At 48.1% G+C, this 23,526-nt stretch overlaps 1 long non-coding RNA gene across 2 annotated transcripts in view; it reads left to right on the top strand.

Annotated features, from left to right (window-relative positions):
- LOC139229199 (uncharacterized) overlaps nt 1–21,246 on the top strand; it is a 54,989-nt gene extending 33,743 nt beyond the window's left edge. The window contains exons 1-3 of one of the 2 annotated variants that reach the window (XR_011587684.1): nt 19,145–19,392; nt 19,502–19,770; nt 21,145–21,246. This is a non-coding gene — a long non-coding RNA (uncharacterized lncRNA). Of the gene's footprint in view, nt 1–19,144; nt 19,393–19,501; nt 19,771–21,144 lie in introns of those variants that run through there. The other variant, XR_011587685.1, reaches the window with a different exon arrangement.
- The last annotated feature ends 2,280 nt before the right edge of the window (nt 21,247–23,526 follow it).

The raw sequence follows: 23,526 nt of genomic DNA, 5'->3' as shown, positions 1-23,526 counted from the left end.
ACTTTTGATAAATTGTGGTGCAGCAAGGCCTCAAGGCCAGTCTTGACCCCCATTCATACTAAACTGAGAATGTACACAGAGGAACTGATTCCCATAATCGGCAGTGTTACCGTAAAGGTCTCCTTCGATGGAGCGGTGCACAATTTACCACTCTGGGTGGTATCGGGCGATGGCCCCACGCTGTTCGGCAGCAGCTGGCTGGGAAAGATAGGCTGGAACTGGGACGACGTCCGAGCGCTCTCGTCTGTCGACGACACTTCATGTGCCCAGGTCCGAAACCAGTTCCCCTCGCTGTTCGAACTGGGCAGCGGGAAGTTCCAAGGAGCAAAAGTGCAGATTCACTTGATTCCAGGGGCGCGACCCATCCATCACAAGGCGCGAGCAGTACCGTACATGATGAGAGAGTGGGTGGAGATCCAGCTGGACTGGCTGCAACGAGAGGACATCATTTCGCCGATTGAATTCAACGAGTGGGCCAGTCTGATTGTTCCAGTCCTCAAGGGAAACGGCACCATCAGAATCAGTGGTGATTACTAAGTTTCAATCGTTTCTCCCTGCAGGATCAATACCCGCTACCAAAGACAAACGACCTATTTGTGATGCTGGTGGGAGGGAAAACGTTCACGAAGCTGGACTTGATCTCGGCCTACATGAGGCAGGAGCTGGAGGAATCATCGAAGGGCCTCGCCTGCATCAACAGGCACAAAGATCTCTTCATTTACAACAGATGCCCATTTTGGATTCGATCGGCCGCGGCGATATTCCAGAGGAACATGGAAAGCTTGCTGAAGTCGGTCCCGTGCACCGTGATCTTCCAGGACGACATCTTGGTTACAGGTTGGGACACCGTCGAGCACCTGCAGAACCTGGAGGAGGTTCTTAGTCGACTTAATCATGTGGGGCTCAGGTTAAAACATTCGAAGTGCGTTTTCCTGGCGCCTGAAGTGGAGTTCCTGGGGAGAAGAATTGCAGCGGATGGCATCAGGCCCACCGATTCGAAGACGGAGGCCATCAAGAACGCACCGAGACCACAGAACGTGACGGAGCTGCGGTTGTTTCTGGGACTCCTGAACTACTTTGGTAACTTCTTACCGGGTCTTAGCACATTGTTAGAACCACTGCACTCTTTACTGCGTAAAGGAGATGAATGGGTATGGGGTAAAAGCCAAGAAAATGCCTTTGAAAAAGCTAGGAAACTGTTATGCTCAAACAAATTGCTTGTGTTGTACCATACTAGCATGTGATGTGTCGTCATATGGTGTCGGGTGTGTGTTGCAACAAGCTAATGGATTTGGGAAATTGCAACTGGTTGCTTATGCATCCAGGAGTCTGTCTAAGGCTGAGAGGGCCTACATCATGATGGAAAAAGAAGCGTTAGCGTGTGTTTATGGGGTAAAGAAAATGCATCAATATCTGTTTGGGCTCAAATTTAAATTGGAAACCGACCATAAGCCACTTATATTCCTCTTTTCTGAAAGTAAGGGGATAAATACGAATGCATCGGCCCACATCTAGAGATGGGCGCTCACGTTGTCCGCATACAACTACGCCATCTGCCACAGGCCAGGCACAGAAAACTGTGCCGATGCTCTCAGTAGGCTGCCATTGCCCACCACCGGGGTGGAGATGGCACAGCCCGCAGATTTAGTTATGGTAATGAGATTTAGTTATGGTAATGGAAGCATTCGAGAGTGAGCAATCACCTGTTACTGCCCGACAGATCAGAACCTGGACGAGCCAGGGCCCCTTACTGTCTTTAGTAAAAAACTGTGTGCCCCATGGGAGTTGGTCTAGTGTCCCGTTAGAGATGCAGGAAGAAATAAAGCCGTACCAGCGGCGCAGAGATGAAATGTCTGTACAGGCAGACTGTCTCCTATGGGGTAATCGGGCTGTGGTGCCAAAAAAGGCAGGGACACCTTCATTAGTGACCTCCACAGCACCTACCCAGGCATCGTAATGATGAAAACGATAGCCAGATCCCATGTGTGGTGGCCCGGTATCGATGCAGACTTCGAGTCCTGTGTGCACAAATATAATACATGTTCACAATTAAACAATGCACCCAGGGAGGCGCCACTAAGTTTATGTTCCTGGCCCTCCAAACCATGGTCCAGGGTCCATGTCGACTATGCAGGCCCATTCTTGGGAAAAAATTTCCTAGTGGTTGTAGATGCATACTCCAAATGGATTGAATGTGTGGTAATGTCGGCAAGCATGTCCGCTGCCACCATTGAAAGCCTGCGGGCCATGTTTGCCACGCACGGCCTCCCTGATGTCCTTATGAGTGACAATGGGCCATGCTTCACCTGTGTCAAGTTCAAAGAGTTCATGACCCACAATGGGATCAAACATGTCACTTCTGCCCCGTTTAAACCAGCATCCAACGGTCAGGCAGAGCGAGCAGTGCAAACAATCAAGCAGAGCTTGAAGAAGGTAACGGAAGGCTCACTGCAGACTCGCCTATCCCGAGTCCTGCTTAGTTACTGCACAAGACCCCACTCGCTCACTGGGGTTCCCCCCGCTGAACTGCTCATGAAAAGGACACTTAAGACAAGGCTCTCGTTAGTCCACCCTGATCTACACGAACAGGTAGAGAGCAGGCGGCTTCAACAGAATACATATCATGATCGCACAAATGTGTCACGTGAAATCGAGATTAATGATCCTGTATTTGTGTTGAACTAGGGACAAGGTCCCAAGTGGCTTCCCGGCACTGTCGTGGCCAAAGAGGGGAGTAGGGTGTTTCAGGTCAAACTTTCAAATGGACTCACCTGCAGGAAACACTTGGACCAAACCAAACTCAGATTCACGGACTATCCAGAACAACCCACAATAGACTCTACCTTTTTCGACCCTCCAACACATACACAAGTGGAAACCGATCCAGCGATCGACCATGAAGCAGAACCCATCACCCGCAGGACTCACCACGGCCAACAGCCCAGCAAGGCCAGCTGCGCAGCAACCCAGCGAGGGCCCAATAAACGACTCACCAAAACCAGCATTTGCACCAAGACGATCAATCAGGGAAAGGAAGGCCCCAGATTGACTCACATTGTAAATAGTTACACTATTGACTTTTGGGTGGAGTGTTGTTATATATGTAAACCTGTAAATACTTTGTTTAACCACCTGAGGGCTCATCCCCTGGAGTCCCAAGGGATCCCACAATCCCTTGGGAGCGCCTACACATAAAGAGGCCTCACAGGCTGGAGAGGCACTCTGAGACCTGTAATAAAGGACTACGGTCACACTTTACTTTGAGCTTGCAGTGTCTGGTCTGACTCTTTATTCAAGACATAACAGTTACCACAGTCATTGTGCATACCAAGTGCTCGTCGTTGAGTGGGGCCAGCAGCCAGGATGTCGCTGATGGAGTTAAGACCAGGACGTTGCCGGAGGGTTGCAGGTCCAAGCATCGTCGGAGCTGGTCAAAGGCTCACCGTAGTTGAGATCGCCGGAGCAGCTGAATCAGCCAATGCGGAGTGAGAGTTCAGTTGGAGGGCCCTTGGTAGTAGAGAGGTCGACCTGGAAGGTGAGTCGTGATTGGGGGATGGGGATGGGCTTGTTCAAGGAGGTAGGTTTTAAAAACATAAGAACATAAGAAATAGGAATAGGAGTAGACTATACCCGCTCAATGTTCCCATGTACCCGCTCCGTGCTCCGCCATTCAATAAGATCATGGCTGATCTGATCATGGACTCAGCTTCACTTTCCCGCCCGCTCCCCATAACCCCTTATTCCCTTATCATTCAAGAAACTATCTCTTTCTGTCTTAAATGTATTCAATGTCCCGGCTTCCACAGCTCTCAGATCCACAGATTTACAACCCTCTGAGAGAAGAAATTCCTCATCTCTGTTTTAAATGGTCGGCCCCTTATTCTAAGAATATAGCCTCTAGTTCTAGTCTCCCCCATCAGTGGAAACATCCTCTCTGCATCTACCTTGTCAAGCCCCTTCATAATCTTATACGTTTCGATAAGATCACCTCTCATTCTTCTGAACTCCAATGAGTTGAGGCCCAACCTACTCAACCTTTCCTCAAAAGTCAACCCCCTCATCCCTGGGATTAACCTAGTGAACCTTCTCTGAACTGCCTTCAAAGCAAGTATATCCTTTTGTAAATATGGAAACCAAAACTGCACGCAGTATTCCAGGTGTGGCCTCACCAATACCTTATATAGCTCTGGTAAGACTTCCCTGCTTTTATACTCCATCCCCTTTGCAATAAAGGCCAAGATTCCATTGGCCTTCCTGATCACTTGTTGTACCTGCATACTAACCTTTCGTGTTTCATGCACAAATACCCCCAGGTCCCGCTGTACTGCGGCACTTTGCAATTTTTCTCCATTTAAATAATAACTTCTTAAAGGAGGAAAGAGAGTAATATGTCCTTACTATACAGTATAAATGCACACGAGGCCCATACTTGAGAGAAGGTCATTCTGTGACCAGTAACCTTTATTAGCCAGCACTGAAGTGATGAAGGTGGGTGGAGCTTCCCCTTTTATACCTGAAAGTCCAGGTTAGGAGTGTCTCCCACAAGTTCACCACCTAGTGGTCAGTATTCTCATGGTGTACAACTTAGGTCAGTTTATACATGAGTTACAATGGCAGTTGAATACATGACCTCACCTCCCCCCCAAAGTCTTATTGGGATCACAGGTTAAGTTTCTCTGGTGGTTTACGCTCCCTTGTAGAGCGCCTGAGTTGGGGCTCCGGTTGTTGGGCGCTGGCCTGAGTGTCTGCTGTTTGCGGTGCCTCAGGCCTGTCCGGACTGCCCACTGACTGGGCTCTCCTCCACTTGGTTCCGGTGTTCGGTCACCTGTGGTGGAGTGAACTCTACATCGTGTTCTTCCTCTGCTTCTTCTATGGGGTTGCTGAACCTCCTTTTTGTTTGATTCACGTGTTTGCGGCAGAGTTTAACGACCAGAATCCTATTTCCTTCTTTGGAAATCACAGTACCTGTGAGCCATTTGGGCCCTGCAGCGTAGTTGAGGACAAAGACAGGGTCATTGACATCAATACATCGCGCCTTCGCATTCCTGTCATGGTAGTCACATTGTGACTGGCGCCTGCTCTCAACAATTTCTTTCATGGTGGGGTGTATAAGGGATAACCTGGTTTTGAGCGTCCTTTTCATTAGCAAATCTGCAGGTGGAACCCCTGTGAGCGAGTGTGGTCGGGATCTATTGGCCAACAGGAGACATGATAAGCTGCTTTGTAGGGAACCCCCTTGGATTCTGAGCATCCCCTGTTTGATTATCTGCACTGCTCGTTCCGCCTGGCGCGCATGAGGGTGGCATGAAGCTGCTTGAGTGCCAATGGTCGACTACATGTCTGCTGCGTTATTGGGGGTGCACCTTGTAACTTGTGCCGGGCAGGCACGGCTGCTGGATGGCAGGGGGGCGGAGCGGCCTGCAAGCCGAGCGCCTTTCTTCGGTAGCGGGCTTGTGGCCGGCTTGAACGGTGCCGTTCTGACATGGTTGATAGCATTTCCTGCCATGAAGTCCTAGAATTCAATGCTTATAAGGCACGGGCCATTGTCGCTGACCAAGACGTCCGGTAGACCATGGGCGGTGAACATTGCCCTTAGACTTTCTACCGTGGCAGAGGATGTGCTTGAATTAAGAATGTCACACTCGATCCAAAGGGGAAGCTCCACAGAAGAAATTGCATTGATATCGCCCCATTTCTAGTTCATGACAGCAAGCTAACTCCTCCCCAGTAGTGTGGGACTGTCCTCCGGGACAATCCAGAGTGGCAACCTGTTCTCCGAATCTTTGTGGGTCACGACTACCGTGGCGCTGCCTAGCACCGGAATGATCTCCTTTGTATATGTCCGTAGCTGTGCGTAAATCGGCAATAATTTTAGCCTCCTGGCCTTGGACGCCCACAACTTGTCGAACTGTTTGATACTCATCAGGGACTGGCTGACCCCCGTGTCCAGCTCCATTAATACTGGAATGCCATTGAGGAGCACTTTCATCATTATCGGTGGCGTCCTGGTGTATGAACTGTATATGTGCTCCATATGAACTCGCTGAACTTCAGCTTCCAGTGATTTCCCCCAGTGTTCGTTTGGCCTCGTAGGGCTTACCTCGGGCCCGTCCTCTTCGTACATCAACCTGGCTGCAGGCTTCCTGCACATACGCGCCAAGTGACCGCTGACGTTGCAGTTTCTGCAGGTATATTGCTGATACCTGGAAGCTCTGGCTGGGTGTTTGCGTCCACGCCTCCAACATGAGCCGTTGTTGGAAACAAAAGGTCCATTACCAGTCAATCGTCTCTGACTGTCTCTGTAACTGTCCTTAAGCGCACCATTGACAGGTGTTGATGGCCCCATTACTGGCCGCATTGTCCCTTGCGATGGCATGAATCGCTGTTCAGCTAGCCATTGTCTCTGTTGAATTCCCCCTTTGGGTTTGACTACATGCTCGGGCATGTCCGATTGCCCCTATCTGCCTGGAGAACTGTGTCCCGTGTTAATAATGTTGACTCCCTGTCCATTTGCTGCATTTAAGCCAAGGTTTTTGTCAAACATCATTCTGGTCTCTTCCTCCCCTGAGATAAATGTCTGGGCCATCAAAGCTGCCGTTACCAGGGTCAAGTCTTTAGTCTCAATCAGTTTCCTGAAAACCCCAGCGTGCCCGATGCCCTCAATAAAAAATTCTCGCAGCATCTCCGCTCTGCATGCATCTGAGAACGTACATAGGCTCGCCAGTCGCCGGAGGTCTGCCACGAAGTCTGGAACGCTTTGCCCTTCTCGCCGCTGGTGCGTGTAAAACCGGTGTCTCGCCATGTGCATGCTGCTCGCCGGTTTAAAGTGTTCCCCGATCAACTTACTGAGCTCTTCAAAAGTCTTGTCCGTTGGCTTCTCTGGCGCTAGAAGGTCCTTCATCAGGGAGTACGTCCTGGATCCACAAACCGTCAGGAGATGAGCCCTGCGTTTGTCGGCCGAATCCTGTACCAACCATTCCTTGGTGACAAAACTTTTCTGTAGTCTCTCAATAAAGTCGTCCGAATCATCACCAACACAGTACCTCTTGTCTGTGCTGCTAGTGGCCATGCTCGCGTGGTTTAAATCCCAGTTTCTCGTCGCCAATAATATGTCCTTACTATACAGTATAAATGCACACGAGGCCCATACTTGAGAGAAGGTCACTCTGTGACCAGTAACCTTTATTAGCCAGCACTGAAGTGATGAAGGTGGGTGGAGCTTCCCCTTTTATACCTGAAAGTCCAGGTTAGGAGTGTCTCCCACAAGTTCACCACCTAGTGGTCAGTGTTCTCATGGTGTACAACGTAGGTCAGTTTATACATGGGTTACAATGACAGTTGAATACATGACAGAGAGGTAGAGAGGTGTAGAGAGAGCTTTAGAGAGGGAGTTCCAGAGCTTAGGGCCCAGGTAGCTGAAGGCACGTCCACCAATGGAGCGCAGACGGGACGGTGAGTGGAGCAGCGCTGAAGCAGAGTGCCGGGCTGATCGATCGCGGGCTAAGAGCGGCAACAAACCGGAAAGGGAGCAGGTACATTTTTTTTTTACTTCCCTTGGCCACCTTGCCTTTAAACATTGCCCCCAAAGCGCCCGGCCTCCCGATGGACGCCTCCTGCAGCTGCCGGTGTTTTTGCCCAGCAATGCTACAGGGGGCGGAACCCAAGTTTGGGTCCGGGTGTTACTGGGGCGATGCGCACGACGATGTCCAGACAAAGGAGATCAGGGCGCAACGCAGTATCGCCGCCGCAAACCTGCCGCTAAATATGGCGGGAGTCGCTATTATTGCCGCGCCTGATCGGTACCTGGTTATCGCTCCACAGAGGTGATAACGGGAGGTGCTAAGGAGGTCAATTTCTAGGCCAAGGACTGCTGTTTTAATCAGTGAAAAGTTGAGTAATTTGTGGCATGTCGCTTGAAACTAGACCCAGGTTGTTCTTCTTGCAATCTCGGTGATCGCTGTCGGCAATTTCATTATCGGTATTTTCCTGCCAAGTGATGAGGAGAAGAAATGCAAAGGGTTTTTCACTGACCTAAGTTGGTATGTGTTGTGATTATCTCTGTTTGTTGGGTGTGTAACTGGGCAGGATGGAATAGGACCCACTGGTCAGGAACGATGATTGCACTCTGTTGCTGTGTAAACACTCTCCCCGGGACCAGCTCGGTGAGTTGTGTACCATCATGATGCACAAGCCCAAATTGTGCTGCTTGTTACCTGTACAGGTAACTACACTACGCTCCCTTTAACTTCCCAAATCAGGGGCTGCTGAAAAACTACCGTTTAAAAGGTGTCACAGGGTAAAAGAAATTAATCCATTCAACATGCAGGAAGCTCTCAAAATATCACAGCCCAAACGCCAGGAGCAACATTACTGTGATTTGAAAGTACATATCTGCAGGCAGTTTAGGTCCAGAATATTAGGTGTTTGTTTTTCATAATTAGGGTTACCAACTCTGGAGGTTTCATCACATGTCACCAACCGCCATGCCCCTGCACTTTTGCCATTGGTCGTCCGACATGTCCATCTCACAGCGCACCGCCTTCCTAAGCCAATCGGAAAGTGAATAGACGCTTCATTACCCGATTGGATGATTCTTCACTGTCAGTCAAACAGCCTTTTTTCCTATCTCCAATAATTTTATAACTAATAAATAAAAGTGTTCAAAGAAAATTTAAAAAACACAATCTATTTATTGCCCCATGATTTTTCTCCTCCGTTACACAAAGTCCTAGAGATTAGTTTTTCATTCCTGGAGGGTTGGTAACCCTATTCACAATGTGTTAGTCAGATTAAAATATATGCAGTAACCAAACCACACTACAAATGTGGAGGAGCGAGTGTGGTTACTACAGATCCACTTCACCACGGAGCATGGGTTCCTATAAATCTACCTCCGCATGGAGCACCGGTTCCTATAGATTCACCTTGTCACGGAGCACAGGTTCCCATAGATTCACCTCGTCACAGAGAACAGGTTCCCATAGATTCACCTCATCACAGAGCACGGGTGCCTATAGATTCACCTCCGCTTGCAGCACGGAGTCCTATAGATTCATATTGCTGTGGAGTGTAGTGTCCTATAGATTCACCTCACCGCAGGGTCCTATAGATTCACCTCGTCACAGAGCACGGGTTCCTATAGATTCACCTCAGCATGGAGTGTGGGGTCCTATAGATTCACCTCAGCGTGCAGCATGGGGTAATGTGGTGGTGCGACAGGTGGCAGCAGCTAACCTTGAATATGTGGACGAGGCCCAATTTCAGGCCAGTCTTGGGCCTAACTCTTGGGACGTGCTGCTCACTGTATCCTCATTATCTTTGGGATTGGACAAAAAAAATCCTTTCCTAAGAATGCAATCGTCAATGGCCCAGTGGGCAAATGCACCACCTGGTCAGGCACTACGTCCAAAGGCTAGAAAGATCCCAGCTTCCACCTCTTGTCTTTGCTGAGTTAGCCGATCTCAGCTAGGGACACTACAATTAGCCTCAGTGCCCCCGGGCTATGGAGGTAGATAAATTCAGCCAGGGTTCCTGTCCCTGATGACGACCTGGTGTGATGTCGGGTGAGGTCGAGATCGGGCTTGGCGGAAATGCCCCTGTGGTAGAATAGTCTGATGTTGAATGGACATGAAGGTTGGCCACCCGAAGAAGCAGGTGGCTAGAGTCAGAACCTTTGGGGGGAGGGGGGGTGGGGGGAGTAGGAGCGGGGAGAGAGGAGAGATAACTGCAGGAAGTTTGATGTTCATAATATATTCAACGCTAGCAGTGAGCTGGAGTTGCCATCTGTTGTCTATTCCACTCCTGTTCCAGTAAACATTCTCCATCATTTTTCCAGCTGGGATCTTTCTGGGGAACTTTAGACCTGATTTCCAGGCCGTGGAGAATTTCTTTTCCATTTTTTCCATCATCTTCCCGGCAGCAACCTGCATCCTTGCAGGAGCCAATGTCTCCGGAGATTTGCAAGCAAGTGATGAACGAACAGGCTACGCTGGGAATAAAATGCAATTTGCAACACAGAGCAATGGGAGCAGGCACAATGAGGGGCTTCTGCTCAATAAAGTGCACTGTGCAAATCAATGCAACCAACCGCAGAGGGGAACTCGAACAAATCGGGAGTAAAAGATAGATTAACTCCGGAATCTGGGGTCAAATCCAGCCCAGACTGATGGGCTGAATGTCTCCAGTGTTTGCTGGCTGTTTGTGACTTTGGGGCAGTCTCAATCCAGTTTCTAGTGCACCTTAATTAGCATTCTGACCCACGGGCCATACAATGCCCTGAGTCAAATATATCTCAGTACTGTAGTAAGGGGTTCTCTTCAATGGACGGGAATAGAGGGAATTTTATTCTGTATCGGTCCCATGCTGTACCTGATGGGGCAGTGTGGAGCGAGGCTTATAGTGACCATAGGACTAGATTTTCCATTACTTTTGCATACATATCACCCACTTAACGTCCATTTTAACACTGAAATGAGGTGTAACGCCCATATATCGCCCATTTAGCCACAAAATGGAAAGTAACATCCATTTCTCGGTCACTTATCGGCGAGCATTACTTTCGGCATGTACGTAACGGCGATAAAAAATAATACTGCCCGCCCACATTTTTTGGACAGAAAGATCAGAATGAGCGACACCAATGCCCATAATATCGCCCAGCGTTACTTTCGGCATGTAACTAGCGCCGAGATTTAATAATACCGCGCGGCCACTGTTTTTTGTTGTAAAGATGACATTTGCCAAAACTAACGCCCAGTATATCGCCCATCCTTACTTTTGGCACCTCGCACACATCTCGCTGACAATATTGCTCGCCGAAAAAACCGCTGTGAAAAAGTTGAACTGACCAGAACTACCCACAGCGATATGCATGCCATTTTTTAAATCGCAGGTCGCATCATTTAAAAGGCTGTTCTGCCTCAACTTCGGGGGAGTTTGGATGTACTCTGGAGGTGTTTTGAGGTGATGTGAACATCTGAACAAACATCTTATCATACTGTGGACGATTGGAATTAACTTTAGGTGTCTTAGTGGGAACACTAATTGTTTGTGAACAATCGGTGTAATAGTGATAGCTATTGGAATGGGGCCTGTCATTTCTCAGCCTCTCTTGATGACCACACACATGCTGCAGTCTCGAGATGGCAGAAGGTACATTCGACAGCATTATGTGCCCAATGTAAGACGTGCCGGACTGATGAGGAGGACCAGACGTTGCACCCCCCGCACTTACAGGGAGAAGCAGTCTTACCTCAACTTGTCCGACACCACCTGCCTTAGGAGTCTGCGCTTCCACAAGAAGGTTATCAGTGAGATATGCCAGCTCATCAGGGGAGATCTGCAGCCAACCAGCACCATCAGGATTGCACTGTCCGTTGAGGTCAAGGTCACCGCGGCACTTTCATTCTACGCGTCGGGTTCCTTTCAGGCCTTAGCTGGCGACATTTATGCTATATCTCAGCATGCCGCACATTGCCGCATTAGGTCACTGAAGCCCTGTACGCATGCAGGATGGACTTTATCAGCTTCCCTATGATCAGGGAGGCTCAGACTGAGAGGACTTTAGGATTCTACCGAATTGTTAACTTCCCCAAGGTGCAGGGAGCAATAGACTGTACGCACATCGCTATGCGGGCACCTTTTCAGGATGCAGAGGTTTTTAGGAACCGCAAAGGATTCCACTCCCTGAATGTGCAACTCGTTGTCGACCACCAGCAAATTATTATGGCAGTGAATGTTAAATTTCCAGGCAGCATCCATGATGCTCACATCCTGCGTGAGAGCGCTGTATCTGACATGTTTACCAGTCAGCCACAAGGTGGGTGCTGGATGCTTGGTGACAAAGGATATGATCTCGCCAGCTGGCTGATGACCCTCCTGCGTGACACCCACATCAAAGCCAAGAAACGATACAACGAGAGCCACAGATCCACTCGCAATATTGTCGAGAAAACCATTGGAGAGCTTAAGCAGCGCTTTAGATGCCTGGACCACTCAGAAGGCGAGCTCCAATACCACCCTGAGCAAGTAGCTCAATTTGTGGTGGTGTGCTCCATGCTGCACAACTTGGCTATCAGGAGGGGACAAGAATTGCCAGAAGGGTCTGATGGTCCACCTCAGGAGAGGAAGAGGAGGACAAGGAGGTCGACGCTGACCTCGGGCCAGACAATCAGGCTGACGATGAAACCATGCCCCCGCCCCCCTATAGACCGCAGGAAAGGGCCCGTGGTGGTTACATAGCTGCAAGACTCTTACGTCAGCAGTTCATAAATGAGCACTTTGCTTGAAAGAATGCTGGTGATATTTACAAAGCTGCAACACTGCTGGATGTGCAGGTCATACATCAATGGTGTGCATCACCTTGGTGACAGTTAAAGTTTAAGTTGATTCAAGTTAAGTGAAATTATACCCTTTCATGTTAAGGAATCACCAGGGTGTAACGGTGCAGCTATCTGAGACAATGCGCAACAAGGTTATGTTAAATAAAAAACATTTAATCCGACCATTTGTCTGAAATCATAAGTATATCTGTAAAAAAACACCCCACCCCACAACAAATTTATCACATTTACATCATTACAATGGCCCCCATTTCCCGCAAAACAGAACATAAATGCAAACCAACAAGGTAGCCCCCTCGCCCCTTGTCCCGACCCTCCCACCAAAATAGCAGCAGCAACCTAAAAATATGCCCCAGACAACACCTGCGACCATGCACCTCACTTTCCTTCCCCACCCACCCGCTTCTCCTCCCCACCTCTACCCTTTCCCCTTCCCCTCCTGACTCCAAGCTGCCTGGCCGAGGAGTTCCTCAGGCGATGCTCCATGGGGGGGGATGACATCAGAACTGCTGCTTGGACGAATATGGGAGAGGATGGTCCTGAGGTGGGAACGTGCTCTGAGCCAGAAGCAAGATCTTCCTCCTGGCTCTCATGTATCGTTGGCAATGGGGGTGCGGCACCTTGAGGTGCAGTGCCTCGCTCCGGGACCACTGGGAGCCCTCTGCCACCAGTGTTCCTGGCTATGTTCCATCCCTTCCATGTTACCGGTATGTATTATTTGTTGGACAAAAACTCGGTGCCAACTACATTCTTGGTGCTTAGTAGGCTTTTTGCTGCTGGTGAATCTCCCTCCTGCCTCCCACAACAGCCAAACAAGCATACACCACAGCCACACACTCTCTCAGTCTCTCTCTGCTCCCTCTCTCTGTCTCCTCTTCTGTGCATGTAATGATGACCCCTGACTTTCTGAATCGTGAGAAACGAGCGTTGCCATGTCATTGCTAAGGACGGCGACACTTTACGGCAGAAGGTCAGAGAGATTTAACGCTAACACCCATTTCCAATCGCTCGAGGTAACGCCCATTTTTAAAAATGGAAACTAGGGGGTTTGAAAATGGGTGATAATCCGGCAATCTGAAAACCCATATTTACTGCCCACGCCGGAAATAATGCCCATTTTTGGGCGATCTGCACAAAAGTGGATCACATAGCCCATGCCTCTGCTCTCCTGTTTATGTCCAATGCCTCGCTCCTATTCATTTCCCAGTCAGGGGAGCTCAAGGATTTTATTACAGTGCCTGTGCCAATCACAGTTGGCAGCTAGCTGTTACAAAGCTGTTCAAATGTAACCTGATTTGTTTGGCAGTGCCATAGAAACTTAAGAGGGAACCATTCAAAGTTTGGTTTGGTTTCACACAGACAGGAGGGGGAGCATCGGACTCCTGATGTCAGGAGCACCACTGCCAGTTACTGCCACCATGACCAGTGGGTATGTCCCAATGCCCAGGGACAGCGCTGGTAAATGACGCAGTGACAGCACACGGCGCCAGCACGGAGTCGGTTTCTAAGTAACAGCAAGCGGTGCTGAATTGTCCTTCATCTCATTTTGTTTCCTTTGTTGAGTTATTTCCAGGACCCAGAGGCTGCTATTCCCCAGGGGACAATGCTGGCTATTCTCAATACATCCGTTAGCCTGACATCAGTAGTGGGGAAAATGTTGGAATCAATTATTAAAGATGAAATAGCAGCGCATTTGGAAAGCAGCGACCGGATCGGACCGAGTCAGCATGGATTTATGAAAGGGAAATCATGCTTGACGAATCTTCTGGAATTTTTTGAGGATGTAACTAGCAGAGTGGATAAGGGAGAACCAGTGGATATGGTGTATTTGGACTTTCAAAAGGCTTTTGACAAGGTCCCGCACAAGAGATTGGTGTGCAAAATCAAAGCACATGGTATTGGGGGTAATGTACTGACGTGGATAGAGAACTGGTTGGCAGACAGGGAGCAGAGAGTCGGGATAAACGGGTCCTTTTCAGAATGGCAGGCAGTGACTAATGGAGTGCCGCAGGATTCAGTGCTGGGACCCCAGCTCTTTACAATATACATTAACGATTTAGATGAAGGAATTGAGTGTAATATCTCCAAGTTTGCGGATGACACTAAACTGGGTGGCGGTGTGAGCTGTGAGGAGGATGCTAAGAGGCTGCAGGGTGACTTGGACAGGTTAGGTGAGTGGGCAAATGCATGGCAGATGCAGTATAATGTGGATAAATGTGAGATTATCCATTTTGAGGGCAAAAACTCGAAGGCAGAATATTATCTGGATGGCGGCAGATTAGGAAAAGGGGAGGTGCACCGAGACCTGGGTGTCATGGTTCATCAGTCACTGAAAGTGGGCATGTAGGTACAGCAAGCGGTGAAGAAGGCAAATCGTATGTTGGCCTTCATAGCTAGGGGATTTGAGTATCGGAGCAGGGAGGTCTTATTGCAGTTGTACAGGGCCTTAGTGAGGCCGCACCTGGAATATTGTGTACAGTTTTGGTCTCCTAATCTGAGGAAGGATGTTCTTGCTATTGAGGAAGTGCAGCAAAGGTTCACCAGACTAATTCCAGGGATGGCTGGATTGTCATATGAGGATAGACTGGATCAACTGGGCCTTTATTCACTGGAGTTTAGAAGGATGAGAGGGGATCTCATAGAAACGTATAAGATTCTGACGGGAGTGGACAGGTTAGATGTGGGTAGAATGTTCCCGATGTTGGGGAAGTCTAGAGCCAGGGGACATAGTCTTAGGAGAAGGGGTAGGCCATTTAGGACTGAGAAACTTCTTCACTCAGAGAGTTGTTAACCTATGGAATTCCCTGCTGCAGAGAGTTGTTGATGCCAGTTCATTTGATATATTCAAGAAGGAGTTAGATATGGCCCTTACGGCTAAGGGGATCAAGGGGTATGGAGAGAAAGCAGGAAAGGGGTACTGAGGGAATGATCAGCCATGATCTTATTGAATGGCGGTGCAGGCTCAAAGGGCCGAATGGCCTACTCCTGCATCTATTTTCTATGTTTCTATGTTTCTATACCTGGGAGTGGCTGTTGCTGCAGGTATGTTATCTGTGTCAACATGTTATGGTTTAACATCTAGTCAGTTTCCAACACCCCGCACCACCCCCCACCCCCCACCCACCTCCTTCATCGTGTCCGTCCATGTAGACCCACATGCTGTCCTTTCCCCAGTCGGGTGGCATTTGAAGGAACAGACTTCAGCAGGATCTTGGTAGTGTTGCTCGTGGTTGACTGGGGAGTGCTCCTTGAGTAACATATATGATCAAGGTTGCTGGGTGTAAGATCACTGGAGATCCTAGGATTTACAGGCACCCACGCAGACCATGAATTCAGCTCCGTTACTTGCTGTGCGACCAGCTCATTCTCTATCTCGATGATGCTCTCTCTGCAGGCTGCCTGTACTCGTTCAGACTTCCAGGATCTGTGCTTCTTGCCCCTGATACCCAGCAATAGTCGTGGGAGACACTTTGGAGAGGCCGCTGGGAAGAGATACACAGATAGAGAGCGAGAAAGAGAAACACACAATCGGAGGGAGACTGATAGATAGATACAGACACTAAAGGGGAGAGAGAGAGTGGGTCATTTTGTAGTCAATGGAGATAAAAATTGGGCGCGGTGTAAAACAGGCTGCCGATTCGCTATCGCTCGTTTTACACTATCGCACAAAGTCAAAATTACCCCGAGAGAGAGAGAGAGACAGAGAGAGACCGGCAGAATCAATGCTGAAGAGGAGTTTGCTGTCTCGCATTTAAAAAGAAACTTTGGGGCATCTGTTGGTCTTTAGTGCTGCTGGTGCAGGATGCTGTGTGCAAGGAGCGCGCACCTCAAACTCGGGCACAGGACCCGACCATTTGGACAGAAAACTTTGGGCTAGTGCTCAAATTCCTGACGTGAGGCTTTGCACTGGAAGCGCTGAAGACCCCTCTGAGCTTTTAAAACTGGTTATTGGCTATCTTTAAACATTGTATTTGAAAGTTATTTATTCTCCTTTTTCATGTTGCATTTTGTATCGGCCTCCTGCATTGTGTGTGTTGCTACGGGAAACCTGACTGATGCACTGACTCCTGGTGCAGGCTCCCGGAGCGACTGTCACACTGAGGCCTGCACTCTGGGCTTTAACTTTACTCCCTGTGCGGGGAAAAAGTGAGAGTCCGGTCTGGTCAACAATTTTCAGGTGAGAGACTAGATGAAACTTGTCAATGATTCCTTTAAAGAAGCTGGAACTCTGTACGTGTGTGTGTGTGCACGCATGCACTTGTGTATCTGTGTACATGGTGTGTATCTGTGTACATGGTGTGTCTTCATGTCTGTCTGTTGATACGTCCTTACTATACAGTATAAATGCACATGAGGCACATGCTTGAGAGAAGGTCAGTCTGTGACCTGTCCTTTATTTCATAGCACTCAAGTGCTGGAAGTGGGTGGAGCTTCCCCTTTTATATCCGAAGGTCTAGGTTAGGAGTATCATTGTTCTCACAGTGTACAACTTAGGTCAGATTATACATGGGTTACAATGCTGGTTGAATACATGACATCACCTTCCCCCCCCCAAAGTCTTATTGGGATCACAGGTTGAGTCTCTCTGGTGGTTTACGCTCTCTTGTAGAGCGCCTAAGTTGGGGCTCCGGTTGTTGGGCGCTGGCCTGAGTGTCTGCTGTTTGCGGTGCCTCAGGCCTGTCCGGACTGCCCACAGTGACTGGGCTCTCCTCCCTTTGGTTCTTGTGTTCGGTCACCTGGTGGAGTGAACTCTACATCTTGTTCTTCCTCTGCTTCTTCTATGGGGTTGCTGAACCTCCTTTTTGTTTGATCCACATGTTTGCGGCAGATTTGTCCATTGGTAAGTTTAACTACCAGAATCCTATTTCCCTCTTTGGCAACCACAGTGCCTGCGAGCCATTTGGGCCCTGCAGCGTAGTTGAGGACAAAAACAGGGTCATTTACATCAATACATCGCGCCCTCGCATTCCTGTCATGGTAGTGATATTGTGACTGGCGCCTGCTCTCGACAATTTCTTTCATGGTGGGGTGTATAAGGGATAACCGGGTTTTGAGCGTCCTTTTCATTAGCAGCTCTGCGGGTGGAACCCCTGTGAGCGAGTGTGGTCGGGATCTATAGGCCAACAGGAGGCGTGATAAGCGGCATTGTAGGGAACCCCCTTGGATTCTGAGCATCCCCTGTTTGATTATCTGCACTGCTCATTCAGCCTGGCCGTTTGAGGCTGGCTTGAACGGTGCCGTTCTAACATGGTTAATTCCATTGCCTGCCATGAAGTCCTGGAATTCAGTGCTTGTGAAGCACGGGCCATTGTCGCCGACCAAGATGTCCGGTAGACTGTGGGCGGCGAACATTGCCCGTAGACTTTCTACCGTGGCAGTGGATGTGCTTGAATTTAAAATGTCACACTCGATCCATTTGGAGTAGGCGTCTACTACAACCAAAAACATTTTCCCCATGAAAGGACCTGCGTAGTCCACATGGATGTGTGACCAAGGCTTGGCGGGCCATGGCCAGAGGCTAAGGGGGGCTTCCCTGGGCGCATTGCCCAGCTGGGCACACGTGTTGCACCTGCGAACACAAAGTTCCAGATCTGTGTCTATTGCTGGTCACCAAACGTGTGACCTGGCAATTGCCTTCATCGTGACAATGTCTGGGTGCCCATTGTGGAGTTCTCTGATGAATACTTCTCTGCCCATCTGGGGCATGACAACGCGGTTTCCCCACAGTAGGCAATTGGCCTGAATCGAGAGTTCATCCTTGCGCCTGTGAAATGGTTTAAATTTCTCAGGGCATGCCCTGTACGTGGCTGCCCAGTCCCCATTCAGGACACATTTCTTGACTAGAGACAATAGCGGGTCTCTATTTGTCCAGACTTTAATCTGACGGGCTGTCACGGGTGAGCCTTCGCTTCCGAAAGCTTCAACAGCCATGACCATCTCAGCAGCATGCTCGGTAGCTGGTGGCTAGTGGGAGCCTACTGAGTGCATCGGCGCAGTTTTCGGTGCCCGGTCTGTGCCGAATTGTGTACTCATAGGCGACTAACGTGAGTGCCCACCTCTGTATGCGGGCCGATGCGTTTGCATTTATGGCCTTGTTGTCGGCCAAAAGGGACGTTAGGGGTTTGTGATCTGTCTCCAGCAGGAGAAGGGCAGAATTGTAGGTTTTGGAGACAGATAACTTGAATCGTGCAGTAACAGCACAAATTCTACCAGTTCTAAGTTGCCAACTTGAATTTTGTTAATGCCAACAGTTTTTGCGTCTCATAGCTTACAGCTCGGTAACTGGGTCAATTCTGTGCCCTGTTGCACATACCTCGTTTGTGCATACCCTTATTACACAAACCTCCTTTTGCACGTATCCCCATTGCGAATTCTCCTGTTGTCCGCATTCCCATTTGTTATCAAAGTCTGTGCTTCATGGGGTTCCACATTGACTCCAACATTTTCTTTCTCTTTTCTCCAGGAGCCTGCCCATTGCATGGAATGGGGCCAGGTGCAACGTGCTCTACATGACCTGGCTAGACATCGTTTCCAGCAAGCTGCCACCAGTCCTGCTCGACTGTGGCAACCATCAGAGTGTCCTCACCTTCTATTTCTAACGTGGTTTCGGCAAGGCCTCCACATTCAAACCGAATGTGCCAGGCAATCTTGGTACAATGCAACGGGTTCTGAAAACTTCAAATGGTATATAGAGGAAATACCAAACTGTTGCAGGAGAACTGAAATCTAGCATCTATTCTTGGTGCTGGGGCTGGTGGAATTCTGCTCGCTTTGCATGGTTCTATTTGACTTTGTAGTATCTTCTCAAGCCAGATCCTAGGCCGTTATCCTTGTGAGCTGGGAGAGCCATGCTATGGTTGTGAGTGAGGATGGGAAGTCCCAATTCTGAACACTTCAATCTAAGAGATAGATGACCCATAACAAGGAGCAATTGGTCACATCAGAACAGATACCAAATGTTACATCAAATCTTTATTGACACATTCAGCGTTGAGTTTGCGATGTTTTTGATGTGTTACTATGTAGATCATGGTTGGCCACCTTACTGTGGGTAATTGGATATTTTATTGCTTTCATAGTTTACATATTGCCTTAAATGGCCACAGATATTTCTTTAAATGATTGTGTTTGATCGTGAATTGCCTGGTTTTCTCCCTTAGTTCCCTAGGCCACAAATCAACAGGTGCTGACGGGTCTTTAACTTCCGCCCCCGAAGCTCCAGACGTCCCGAACAATGCCTGCTGCGGCTGTCGGTGTTGTCGCCCGGTGATGCTGCAGGGCGGTGGAACCGAAGTCTGGGTGCGGGGTGCTACGCACGCCAATGGCGTCATGATCTCCAGGCGAAGGAGATAGTGGTGCAACATCTTACCACCGCCGCAAACCTCCCGGGCAAGTTAGCGGGAGTCATTCAACTTGCCGTGTCTGGTCGGTAAGTCATTAGCGCCTCCAAGAGGTGATAACGAGAGGTGCGAAGGAGGCCAGTTTTTAGGCCTATGCTCCTGGATTGGTTCCATTTTCTATTTTACAAAAAATAGGAAAAAAGAACGAGAGAGATGAGAATTTTTTCTACGCAGCAAGTTGTGATCTGGAATGCACTGCTTGAAAGGGTGGTGGAAGCAGATTCAATCATAATTTTCAAAAGGGAATTGGATATATACTTTAAAAGGAAAAATTTGAGAGGGCTATGGGAATTGTGACTAATTTCACAGCAACAACTTGCATTTATATATCGCCTTTAACCTAGTAAAACATCCCCAGGCACTTCACTGGAGTGATATCTAACAAATTGTGACAGAGCCACATAAGGAAATATTAGGATAGATGAACAAAAGCTTGGTCAAAAACATAGGCTTTAAGGAGTGTCTTCAAGGAGGAAATAGAGGTAGAAAGGCAGAGAGGTTGAGGGAGGGAATTCCAGAGCTTGGGGCCAAGGCAGCTGAAAGTAAAGTCGCCAATGGTGGAGCGATTAATATCGGGGATACGCAAGAGCCCAGTATTGGAGGAGCGCAGAGATCTTTGAGGGTTATAGCTCTGGAGGAGGTTACAGAGATAGGGCGAGGCCATGGGAGAGGGATTTGAAAACAAGGATGAGAATTTTTGAGAAGATTGCTGGGCTGGGAGTCAATGTAGGTCAGCGAACACAACCTTAATTCTACCTCTATTTTGGCGATGGGCCAAATGGCCTCCTGTGCTGTATGATTCTATTCACTATTTTTTTTTGTGGTGATTCTTCCCCCTTTATCAGCCCAGCTCGCCATCTGGAACCAAGCTCCAGGCTGCCAGACCAATGTTGACGCTCCTTGTACCCAGGTTTTGGGCAGCCAGCAAGCACTGCGCTGGCATGATCACTTCTCGGATCGTTTCTTTATTCATCGGGAGTCTAGTGGACTGAGTTTAGGTTCATCGTCGATCGTCGATCCTGGGATTTATACCTAACTGCTCGTTGCCTCCACCGATCGGAACTAGATTGCACGGTTTACCATGCAAGGTCTTGCAATCACGCCCGGCTAGGCTCTGCTGTCACCCTCGCACATAATTGAAGTAATACTTCTAAATAAATGAAAGTATTGAGATATTAACCCAGGCACAACCATTTGTATTTGAACCTAGTTCATAGGCAGTAAGAAAATTAATCAAACTTTGTCCATCCCAATGGGGGAGATTGGAATCGCAGGCTCAAGTATCTGTGCTGAAACAATCGAATACTGGGGAATCTGTAATCCTTATTAACTTGATTTAAATGTATTTTTTGTTGTCTATATACTATTTATTAAACTGATGTAGTTCTATGTCCTTGATACAGATCGAATACTGATCCACGGTGATCTAACACTGGTGGGGGAGGGGAGGAGAGCTTCACCTGTTGCCTTCAATATCCGGACCTGAAGCCTAATTAAAAAATAAACCTGCTGATTTTATTACTGTCTCTTCCATATTTTCATCTTGACGTCTTTTACATCAATATTTAAATATATTAGAGAGTCAAATGGCATATGCCTATGATGATTCTTGTACTCAGGCAGGGGATACAGGCTTGTTGAATCTGCTTTATCGATGTCGCTCTGATAGAAAGAATATTAAAACAAGAGCAGAAAAAGGGTTAACTCAAAAAAAAAGAACTGTTGGAAGGACCGAGTAAAAAGGGAAGACAGTGTAAGTCCTGCATTTAGACATGGGCCTTAAATAAGACCTGTTTGACTGGTGCAGAAGGAAAGCTGCAGTATTGCTCACTATAAGCTCACCCGACGGAACAGTCTGCTTGATCCGAGTGTAGTGAGGTTGACTCAATCAAATCACTTCGGTGGAGAATAAAAGTTGTATTTGATCGCACTTGGCTGCCTCCTGTTCCAAATTGAGAGCGAGGTGACTGTGGTGGAGGTAAGGTGACAAATGATGAAGCATGTTGCAAAGTATCATTAGATCCATAAGTGCTTCATCCCTCTGTGACACTGAGATACCTGATCTCAGCCAGAGCACCAGTAAGGGCATTATATTTGGCCTTAACACACCTAGACTAGCCAGAGTTATTGCCCTGATCACCATCCATGCTGGAAAGTGCATATCCACTGGGTGAAGACACAATCAGGCTTAATTGCCATGATGACAGGGTGAGTATATTGCCTGTAATGTATGCACCTGTGAGTATGCTCAAAACAAACAAAACAAAAAACTAGTTGTAGAGTTGGGTTCGGTTATGTTTGCACCAGGGTGTCCCTGGAGAGAGAGCACGCGGTGTCCACCTGTACGTTCATGGCCTTCTGCGAAAGTTGGGTGCCGGAGGGACTGGAGTACATCATCACTCCTGGTAACCAAATTTTAATTTGAATCACTAATGTAAAAGATAATTTGATTAATTTGTTGGTTTTAGTGCCCCTCTAGTAGGGGGGCACTTGATTTATTATTCTACCAAAATAGTTTGTAGAGTTGGGTTCGGTTATGTTTGCACCAGGGTGTCCCTGGAGATGGAGCATACAGTGGCCACCGGTACGCTCGCAGCCTTCCGCATGAGGTGGGCGCCGGAGGGACTGGAGTGCATTATCACCCCTGGCAGCCAAATTTTAACTTGAAAATTTAATGTCCAAAGTTTCATTTGTTAATTTGTTGGTTTTAGTGCCCCTTTTAAGGGGGGGGGGGGGCACTTGATTTATAGTTTAATTAAAATAATTGTAGAGTTGAGTTGGGAGTGGCTTAGCCAGTCACGTGATGTTCACAAGACTCAATAAAACCCCAGCCAGTTGGGTTCGGGGGATCCACGATGGGGCAGGTGGTTGTGAGCCTGGTGGATGAACTGGTAATGTGTAGTGTGATTGTTAAACTTTTGCTAATAAACCAACTAGTTCTTAATAGCAATGTGTTGCTATGAATTCTTAAGCAAAGAACCCATGAAGCAAATCTATTACAGTTGTCCTCACTCCCTGTCAACGTTCAGATGAATAATGGTGAGCTGCCAGAGAGCACCTGGTGTTTGTGGAATATAAAGTGACCAACTTCCAGTAAGGAGGGGAGGAAACTCACAAATAAAGGGAGAGCGGTTCGTTATTTGTATTGGACGAACTTTGTACTTCTTCCCAAACTAAAAGTTGCTAAAGTAGGCATAGGAGGATTTGCTGCAGTGACTGGGAATAGTGGTGTGGAAATTCAGGCAAAATTGAAATGGAAGAGAACCCCACCCCACAGGAGCCTGTTACTGAGACTCAGCCCTAGGCCCTTTGGGCAAAGCCACCATCTTGTTACCTTGGAGTAAAAGTGTCACCTGTCTCAGCTCCAGGGAAAATCACAGTGGAGACAGAGAATATAACCCAAAATAATCCATTTTATTGCTGAGAATGTCTCTCGATACAAATCTAATTTCCCAGGTAGATGTTATGTGCTGAATTCCCCTCCTCCCAACCCCATGCCCCAAATGACGACACCAGAACACAGAGGAGAGGCTGACTTGGGCCTGTGGTATAACAGTACTTCATTATTTGGCAGTCCGGGCTTCACATCGTTAATACAAAATTCATCTTAAAAATTCAGGATGGTCAATGAACAGATGGCGAGGGTCCAGTGTTTAGGCAGAATTATTATATTCATAACCCTCTTTTCTTTGCAGTAGAAAAATCTGTATACAGTATTACAAGTTTACAATAAAAAAAAATTGTTTTTCAAGTTTGTCACTAGATGATTACAGTATAAACACGTC

This window comes from Pristiophorus japonicus, chromosome 18 (assembly GCF_044704955.1).
Source record: "Pristiophorus japonicus isolate sPriJap1 chromosome 18, sPriJap1.hap1, whole genome shotgun sequence".
In the NCBI taxonomy this organism is placed as follows: domain Eukaryota; kingdom Metazoa; phylum Chordata; class Chondrichthyes; family Pristiophoridae; genus Pristiophorus; species Pristiophorus japonicus.
The sequence above is the reverse complement of the archived record's forward strand: the minus strand, read 5'-3'. Positions and strand labels throughout refer to the sequence as shown.